A 9875-nucleotide genomic window follows, 5' to 3' on the forward strand; every position below is an offset into this window, starting at 1 on the left:
CACTACTCTGCACACTCACTACTCTGCACACTCACTACTCTGCACACTCACTACTCTGCACACTCACTACTCTGCACACTCACTACTCTGCACACTCACTACTCTGCACACTCACTACTCTGCACACTCACTACTCTGCACACTCACTACTCTGCACACTCACTACTCTGCACACTCACTACTCTGCACACTCACTACTCTGCACACTCACTACTCTGCACACTCACTACTCTGCACACTCACTACTCTGCACACTCACTACTCTGCACACTCACTACTCTGCACACTCACTACTCTGCACACTCACTACTCTGCACACTCACTACTCTGCACACTCACTACTCTGCACACTCACTACTCTGCACACTCACTACTCTGCACACTCACTACTCTGCACACTCACTACTCTGCACACTCACTACTCTGCACACTCACTACTCTGCACACTCACTACTCTGCACACTCACTACTCTGCACACTCACTACTCTGCACACTCACTACTCTGCACACTCACTACTCTGCACACTCACTACTCTGCACACTCACTACTCTGCACACTCACTACTCTGCACACTCACTACTCTGCACACTCACTACTCTGCACACTCACTACTCTGCACACTCACTACTCTGCACACTCACTACTCTGCACACTCACTACTCTGCACTCACTACTCTGCACTGCAATGGTCTCGGCTTTTGTTAAGTTAGAGCTATTGGCATTGCAAATGGCATTTTTTTTTGTGTCCACATTTATTTAGCCAATAAATGTACCTTTATTTGTCAATGCCTAACAGTTTTTAGCACTATATGAAGTCGTATACAATACAACACGCTCATCAAAGAAACATGAGCATTATAGAACAGCTTAAGTAGAGTCACACCTGAACCTATTTAAAGTTCATTAGGAAACTTTCTCCTTTAACTTTCCGATCGGTCAGCCTGTATAGTGAATCACCGGATAGCCATGATTTACCACATTTAGAAGCATTCAAAAGAAGAACCATTTTCGGTATTTAAAAATAAATGCAGAAAGGATTTTGTATTGATTTTTAATTCTGGTCTGCCTTGTCAGATAAACATTATCTTTTCAACGCAAGCTAATGAACTCACATTTCGAACAAATGTGTGAACACCAGCATATTTCATAATGCGTTTACAATCCAGTAGATATTAGGTGCAGCTTTGTTTTAAAAAGCAATTCATAGTTTTCCACCTAAGAACTGTTCCTTATCTCCCTCTCACCCGAGTCGGACCTCTGCAGCAGAAGGGTCACTGTACTTTAGAAGGCTAAGTGCTATGAGCAGTTGACGTAGTAAAGCAATTATTTGGCTTTATCTGCACTTATTAAAAATCCAGCAAACCAGTACTGGATGAAAAATGTAACTCCTCGAGAGGGAAACTTTCTTTACTCGTGGAAAAGGGTTCACTCTTCACATTTGCTGGGTAGCATCTTAGAAATCGAGCCACTGATTTTCGAAACATTACTGTTTTGATGTAGTAGCAGATTGCTTAAGAGGGTTAGGTAAGCCTTCCCTGTGCAGTTTTGTGACTTAAATCGGTTATATACTCTTTTCCGATTCTGTTTTACTGGTCTTCAAAGTTAAGAGGTACACTTGTTGCGTTCCACTTTTCGTGAACGTCAATGAAAATATCACATTGAAGAAGGAATAGCTACCCAGCTTACTCTAGCACAGGGAGGCTTTTGTATCCTTGCAGAAGAAGAGTAAACATTTAAAGAGTACTGTTGGTAAGCACCTTTACCAGCTTTGTAGTTTAAAAAAAAAAAAGGAATAATTGAAGTGGGTCTTCATGTCCAACTTGAAGAATTTTCGTTAGATTATTTATAATTGATTTGGGGGGGTCAAAGTACAGTTCCTTTCTTTGTGAAAGTGTTAACATATTTGGTTTCTGAACACAGGCAGTTATTTTGCTAGTTATTAATTCAAAGAAGCTACGCACACGGGAAGTCAGGCAAAGTCGCCTGTGACGGGGGCGGGGCTGCGTACGTAACCGGAAGAGAAGGCGGAGTGAAAGCGTCTCGCGACGCCAGAAGGAGAGCGGAGTCCCTCAACATTGAGCTGGTAACTTACAAATGGCTGGGGGGGGGGGGCTCGGTTCTCTCGTGTGTGTATGCATGTGTGCGACGGCAGGGGAGAGGGGGGGTGCACTGGTGTGTGTGTGTGTGTGTGTGTGTGTGTGTGTGCACACGCGCGCGCGTTTGTGTATGTCTGCGGAGGGGGGTGGGTGTCTCTGTATGTATGTGCGTGGGCGCTTGTGTGTGTGTATGCGCATGCGTGTATGCTTCCCAGGAGACAGCGCCTGGCCACAGCGCGCGTTCCCGTTTGAAATCGGCTCCAAGGATGCGCGCAGCCGAAACTGTCTCCTGGGAAGCACACTCGCTAACAAAAGATCTCGGCGAGACGCGCTTCCGCGCGTTTAGCCGAGACCTAAAAAGGTAGGCTCTGGCTCCCCCACAGATTGTTGTCCTCCTCACATTTTACAAGAAGCTTTCACCATTTGCCCCAAAGCCCCTCTGGCACTCCTCAATAACTCTCTCAGACTATGCTTGGTCCCGGATTCCTTTAAGATAGCTGAATTTGTTCCCATTTTGAAGAAACCTAAAGCTGACCCTTCCTTAATGAGCAACTTTCGTCCCATCTCGTTGCTCTCTTAACTCCGTAAGGTGCTCGAGGCCCATGTCACTAACTTCTTTAGTTAATTCATTGAAGGCTCTCAGTTCCTTGACCCACAATAAGCTGGCTTTAGGCCAGCTCATTCTACTGAGTTAGTCATCCTCTCAGTTATGGATGAACTCAGGAGGGGAGCAGATCTTAAGACCAGCCAGGCCTTAGTGCTCCTGGATTCGTTGGCCGCCTTCGACACGGCCGTCCATAACATCCTCATCAACTGTCTGCGACGCCGGCATCCAGGGGCCGTCCCTTAGGTGGATTTCCTCTTTCCTCAGCAACCGACACCAGGCCGTCCGCCTCTCCAACTTTTCTGCAGAAAAAGTTAAGCTGACTTGTGGTGTCCCCCAGGGATCCTCCCTTTCCCCCCTTATTTTTAACTTGTATCTGACTCCCCTCATTCGGTCCCTACGTGGAAGCAATGTCACTGCTTTTAACTATGCAGATGACATTCAGCTGGTTTTCGACATCGATTCCTCAGACCACTCAATCCATAATTTCCAGTCCACTATGTGCCTCATTAGTAATTGGATGGAGGCCAATCATCTAAAACTCAACCCTGATAAGACTGAGTTGATCTAGACCGGAGGTACTTCCAACCCATGGAATTCTAACTTTTGGTCCCCCCGCCTTGGTGCCCCTCCCTGTCCGGCTGATTCGGCAAAAAGCCAAGGGGGTCATAATTTGTAAAGATCTTTCCATGAAGTCCCAGATTAGCGCAGTGTTATCCTCCTGCTTCTTCCACCTCCGCAGAATTCGTAAGATCTCCAGATTTTTAACTACGGAGGCTTTAACTCTGGCCCTTCGGGCTCTAGTCATCTCCCGTATCGATTATGCCAACTCTCTCTATGTTGGCATCCCCGCTTACCAGCTTCGCCGTCTGCAGCTGGTACAAAACCAGGCTGCTAGACTAATTTTTCATCAACCAAGACACCATCATGTCCGCCCCTTACTTTAAAGCCTTCACTGGCTCCCTGTGGCCAAACGCTGTGAATTTAAACCAGGCTGTATCATTTTTAAAGCACTGGCCGGCCTCGGTCCAGCCTTTATTTCTTCCCTGCTTCATCGCTATCTTCCTTCTCATAATCTTCGTTCCTCTCACCTGGCTCTACTCACAACCCCTACTTTTATCCGTAAGAAACACGGTGGCCTCAGATTTTCTTTTCTTGCCCCCTCCTCCTGGAACTCACTTCCTTTGGAACTTAGATCAATCACTCCCTACACCCACTTGAGATCCCGCCTGAAAACTTTATTGTTCTGCCAGGCCTATGAGTAACGTATTATCTGCCCATTAACCTTCACTGTTGACTTTCTGTTTCTCCCCCGCTCATAGCGCCATGAAACCGTTTGGTGTAAGTGCGCTTTAGAAAGGATTTTAACATAACATAACAATGGTGTCACTACTGAAATCATACAATGAGAAAAAGATTTGGGGTATGCCCAATTCCTGCATCCAAAATTTATTTTTGGGCTTTGACTGGCGAAAACTGTATGCTGTTGCCACCCAGCAGAAAAGGTGGTACACCATCATTTTGGAAAATATCAATAAAAAACAGCAACACAATCTCTGTGTCTGATGTATCTATCACACATATACACGGCCACTTAGAGGATACATGTAACAGAACAATTATGTGTTTGTGCTGCTCACTAACAGGCCCTATACCTATAATGTCCACGGCAACACTTTCCCATGGAGCCTTGGGAAGCTCCTCTTTACACCTTTTCAACGCTTTAATCTAAAGTGGTACTGCTGGAGAAGTTCCCAGACAATTCTATATCCATAGTGATGCCCGCCCACCAACATATACTTTCTACACCTCTTTTTATTTTAACAGGACCATAATGCCCCTCATGCCACCGGGTGATGATCATACCTTTCAAAGATTCAGAAGGTAATATCACCTCCTAATAACCATTTAGCTCCAAAAATTGTCTCACACTTCAAAACATTACTTTTACTTGGCCACTCTTGAATCGGGTAACACTTGATGTTTTGCTAACACTCTTTTTTTCACACACTGCTCATCCCTTTCATCCTTCTGGACTGTGCACAGCCTACTACAACATGTGTCCACAAGGACATCATGAATCCACTCTTCAGTATTTTCCAGCATAGGGCATGAACATTTCAAACAGAAAACCTGCCACATTTTTTTCCTCGGGCATATACTCAACCTTATACACAAAGTCTTCCAAACTAACAGACAGCCATGTCATTCGATCTGACGTGTTCAACAAGTCTTCAGTAGTCAAAATCTTTGTCAAAGGTTTTTGACAGCAGCTCACAATGAACTATTTTCCCTAAACGAACACTCTGAAGTACTCAAGAGCCCACACACAAGCTCGGGCTTCACATTCAATAACTGAATGTCTTTATTCTATATGTGACAGGGCTCAAGAGGCAAAGGTGATCAAGGGTTCCTTATGATGAACATCTCTTTCTGATAAAACACACACACATTTCCACTGCTTGCATCATCTGTGACAATTTTAGTTAATTTGTGTGGTCTCCCAATCGGACCATACATGTTTGTATGTTCCCTTGAGGAATTGTCTGATATGAGTGTCTTACTCTGAAATCTATGTTCAATTTTGGCATAGAATTCGGCCAAACCAAAGTAAGATTGAACACTGTCATTCCTTTGAGGTGTAAGTGCCATCTTTACTGATTCAATCAAGTTTGTGTTTGGTTGATCCCCTCTCCACTAATCTAATTTCCTAGACAAAGTAACACTTCACTGGGAAAAGTTGCACTTTGTATTCTAAACAGTCATACCATTTTGTTTAAAATTCCTAGAACTTCCTCTATTTTAGAATAGTGCTAATTTATCTTTCTTCATAATGAGTATACTGCCTCAAGAAAACAAGATACCTTTCTGCTTGCCAAGAACACTGAACATTAGTCTATGAAAAACCATTGCACATTTTAACCCCAAAACATTTTAAACACCAGTCTGGGATATTAAACACAGTGCATCTTTGGCTTTACTTGGGAAGGGCTGTTTGATGATATGCTGCTGAGTGGTTAATAGTTTAAAACCAATTAATACCCTTGACTAACACTAAGATCTCTTAGATCTTTCTCAAGACAACCTGTTGATAAAAATATTTGTAATCAAATAGTGAAGGTCTACACAGAGACAGATTTTGTCATTGGTCTGCCATGCAATAACCAGATGATCCTGCCAGATTATTCTCTAGGGTCCATGACATCTGCCTCTAACTTCTCTAGTGTGCTCACAGACCATGCCTCTAATTGATATGGAAGCACTCCTTGCTTTCTTAATTTTAGAACAAGTGTTGTCCTTAAGAACAATCTTGTGATCAATCCCTGCCAATCTTAGCACTGATTACATTCTGACATTCTTCTAACATGCTCTGTTTCCCCTCCTTCATCAAGTATCAAGAATTGCTCAATGCTACTATCCAACCCAATTCAGAAGCTACTTTTCTAGCTGTGTTATTTATTCCCAAAGCTTTCCAGTGTTTTTTTTATCTAAAGGCCAAACTCCAGTCAGCCCACATCTCTATGCGTTCCCCGTTAAGCCTGCAAGAATAATATCGGACGCTATTATTACAGTACCTAATTTACTCACAGAATTATTTCTCTACCTACTCCCTTACTATACTTTTCAGCGAACCAAAATCAACAACCCCAGATACCTCCACCACAACATTTTATTTAAGTACAAATTATGTCAATGGGGCAGTAAAAAGTTGTCCCTTTTTTTTTTAAATGACTAGTCCAACATTCCTTGACACTACCGACATAACGAAATGTGACATCCTGGGGATTAACAGGAAAGAATTTAGGGACTTAGTGAACCTCACTGCAACTACCTTTTTTTCTTAGACCTATTTCATGTTTTATACAAAAAATACCTTTCAAACACCAAATAAAAATTTGTAGAGTGTTGGATACAATGACAGTGACATATAAACCAAAGGATAACAATGTGTTAGCTGGGACTGCTGATAAGTAAAATTATTGTGTACAAGTTGGCAAAATGTGGCTTTATAAAAAAAATATGTGACCTACTTGATTAAAAATAAATATATGAAATATTGGTCACAAAGTTTCGGAATCAGTGATGACTGAATACAATTTATAATTTCCTTGTTTCTTACTTTTTCTCTTTCACTATAAAAAAAAGTGGATTTGGCGTTGTTGCTAGCAAAAGATCCATCACCATGTGTTGGAAATTGACCATGGCTCCTTCATTACATACGTGGCATAACGAAATGGTTAGATGACCGGGAGTGGAAAGTGCATTCCTGCGCAGGGAGGAATCCAGGGGGCTCTGGAAAAACCCAATATCGTTGGAGTAGGACGTCATATTGGAGGCCTTCAAAAGGTAGTAACTCAGAGGGTGTATTGGATGTTCCACAATCGCAATGAGTGAACGCACACCGCACTTCATTAGTACTTAACACGAGGAAGTGGGAATCTCTTCATGCGGTATGGGTAAACCCCACTTAAGTTGATAGAAGAGACGCGAACACAAGTCCAGAATTCTTGTACTTGGGGCCCACGGGGAGGGTAGTATATAGGGGGGAGGGGAGTTAATCTGGTTGCAATTGCACTGTTATCAGTTACGTAATAGAGGTGTTGGACCGCAATACTGTGTATAATATTGAAGTTTTTTTGTACTAGACTATGCGGCTGGAATGACACTGTACCATAGAGAGCGGCGTAATACGCAAATGTTCATTATATAACATGTATAACAGTGAAGAAATTATTTGTTGTATTACTAAATAAAAAACCCAATAAAGTTTGTTTAAAAAAAAAGAATCCTTAGTCGTGGTATCCTCATCACAGACTATACTACCCACTATACCTCCCTTGAGCGTCTGGGACAGCTGTGGCCCTTGCAGGTAAGAGAGGTGGGGCCTGGTTGGGAAGGGGGGGGGGTGACTCGACAGACGATCATGAGGGGAAATTAAATAATTCATTTTCTGTTTTCGTCTGTCGAAATTTACCCATCTCACTAAGCCCCACCGCCCTTACCTGCACGGGCTGCAGGTGGTCTAGAGTCAGGCGGCTTGGTAGTTTAGGAAGAGTGGTGGGCCTGGATATAAAATATACTACTCCTAATGTCATTTCCACTACTACTTCCTGGTTTCAGTCCTGTGAATGAGGTGGGATCAGCTCACAAGTAAACGACTGGGACGAAGACGTAGGGATAATAACTTTTTCAGATAAGGTTTTTTGATGAGGCATTTTGTAAACGGAAGCTTTCTTAGACACACCTTACATTAATATTTTCTTAAGCATCATCTACAGATTAATTATGATGTTATTTATCAAAGATTTGTTTTGAGAAGCAGCATCTCTCAAAACTGATATTTTTTAGGACAAATGCGTTAAAGAATGGGTAGTTGTAAATATTTACCCAAGGGCCAAAACCTCTTCTCTGTGGTGTGACCAAGAGCTGCCCTGATGTCAGCAGGGTGGCAGTCGGAGGGGTGCAGGGGAGAGAAAAGTGTAAAAGGTGGATGTAGGAAAAGAGAAGCATGTATATCTAGTGTCTGAATAGTACAACATGATAGCACAAAAGTAGGATACATCTTGGCATCCCCACATGACCAAATTGTGCGACTCTAGGCAATTGTTTTATTTCATTTTGCCTCCTTTTAATTATCACATATAAGAGGGCATCAAAATACAAGACTTCAGGATGTGCCCTGTACAAACTCTTCTTGACTTTGATTTAATAAAATGAAATGTTGTCCATGTAGAACAGAAACTCAGACCACCCAAAGGGTAAGCGAAAGTACTGACTTGCCTCTTTGTTCACAACTGACATTGTTGTCAGCTTGGAAGAAAGCATGATGTATATAAACTCATGCTCGAAAATTATCACTTTAAAAAAATACTTTTCAATGCACTGATATAATCTGATGTACTAAAGTGAAACGTCTGCTGGGTTAATGAAATACATTTTGGGTATTTGTCATATTTGTACACGTTTGTAGCAAGAGGTCTTTAACAATGAAGGTGTTCCTAAAGTAAAGTGGTGCAGGACACCTTAGTTACTTCATTTTTTTAACTTCAGTTAAACTATTGATAAGTGTTTGCCACTTTATTTAAACGTTTTCTGAATATTAGTGCTCAGTCAAGTACACAGTAGCCCAGTGTTGCTGTTGACCGGGGAGCTGCATTTCAAGGTGAGGATGCACACAAGCGTCTCCCGGGCGTTTGAGTCTCACTGCCTTTAGTTAACTTATTGAATAGACATTTTACGCGACTTGTATTTTTTCCCCTACATTGGCATTTTCCGACGAAACATTTTTCAACACAACGGCTGATCCTTGAGAAATGTCGCTTCTTACAGTGACAGTCCAAAGTGAACATTTCTTGTAAAGAAGTGTTCTATGAAGGACGCAGAGAGCGAATTTCAGGAAGGAACGTGTTCCAAGGAGGCAGTCCTAGAAGAGTTCACTCTTCAAATGGACCTTAATTAATGTTTTCAATGGGCAGGTAGTGTCCGGTACTGACTATCTGCACTTTTTAATTTGAAAGGGAGAGTCCCTGCACTTCTCAGCACTGAGTCAATATATTTAATGAGAAAGTACCAGAACTTCTCGGAGCAAACAGGTACTCTACATAGGGAGTACATGCACGTCTATGCTTCCATTCACGAGGTGACATTTTGGCTTAATTCAAACAGAGGCTCGTGGGTCGTTTCCAAATTAAGCTGATTTTTGGCCCCTTCATCAGGATGGCTTGCATCGTTCTTTCCGCCTCTCCCTCCCAACACTGCTGGGTCCTCACCTGCCAGACCCTGGCCTCTCCTTTCTTCCCTGCCTGTTGGCAAAATGCTTAAGTTACTTGTCTCGCGGGCCACCAGCACCAGCCGTCTCCTAGCAACTCAGCAGGGCGGAAGTACTGCAAACCGGAAGCAACACGAGTACTCGGTGTCCACCCAGTCCAGGAACCGCGCGCAGACGAGTCAGTTCCTGCAAGCGAGTGGCAACAATAGAAACAAACGAAGGACAAAGTGGGCTGCTCTATTGTACAAGCGGAAGCCATGTCTGAAAGAAAACGCGTCCAATTGGTACTAACTGACATAATCGGCTTTCAAGAAGCTGGTGGCCATCTTGGAACTGTAATGCTTCCTACAAGTAACTTCGCAGTCACCATAGGAAACTTAAATCAGTCAATTATTTTCGATATA

The 9875-nt window shown here is 42.8% G+C and overlaps 1 protein-coding gene across 2 annotated transcripts in view; it reads right to left on the bottom strand.

The window, feature by feature from the left end:
- IQANK1 (IQ motif and ankyrin repeat containing 1) overlaps nt 1-9601 on the bottom strand; it is a 572485-nt gene extending 562884 nt beyond the window's left edge. For both annotated transcript variants that reach the window (XM_086966345.1, XM_086966344.1), the window contains exon 1: nt 9473-9601. The gene's annotated coding sequence lies outside the window, so the exon portion shown is untranslated. The remainder of the gene's footprint in view (nt 1-9472) is intronic.
- Nucleotides 9602-9875: the final 274 nt, after the last annotated feature.

The sequence above is a fragment of the Lissotriton vulgaris genome, chromosome 4_1, assembly GCF_964263255.1.
Source record: "Lissotriton vulgaris chromosome 4_1, aLisVul1.2, whole genome shotgun sequence".
In the NCBI taxonomy this organism is placed as follows: Eukaryota; Metazoa; Chordata; class Amphibia; order Caudata; family Salamandridae; genus Lissotriton; species Lissotriton vulgaris.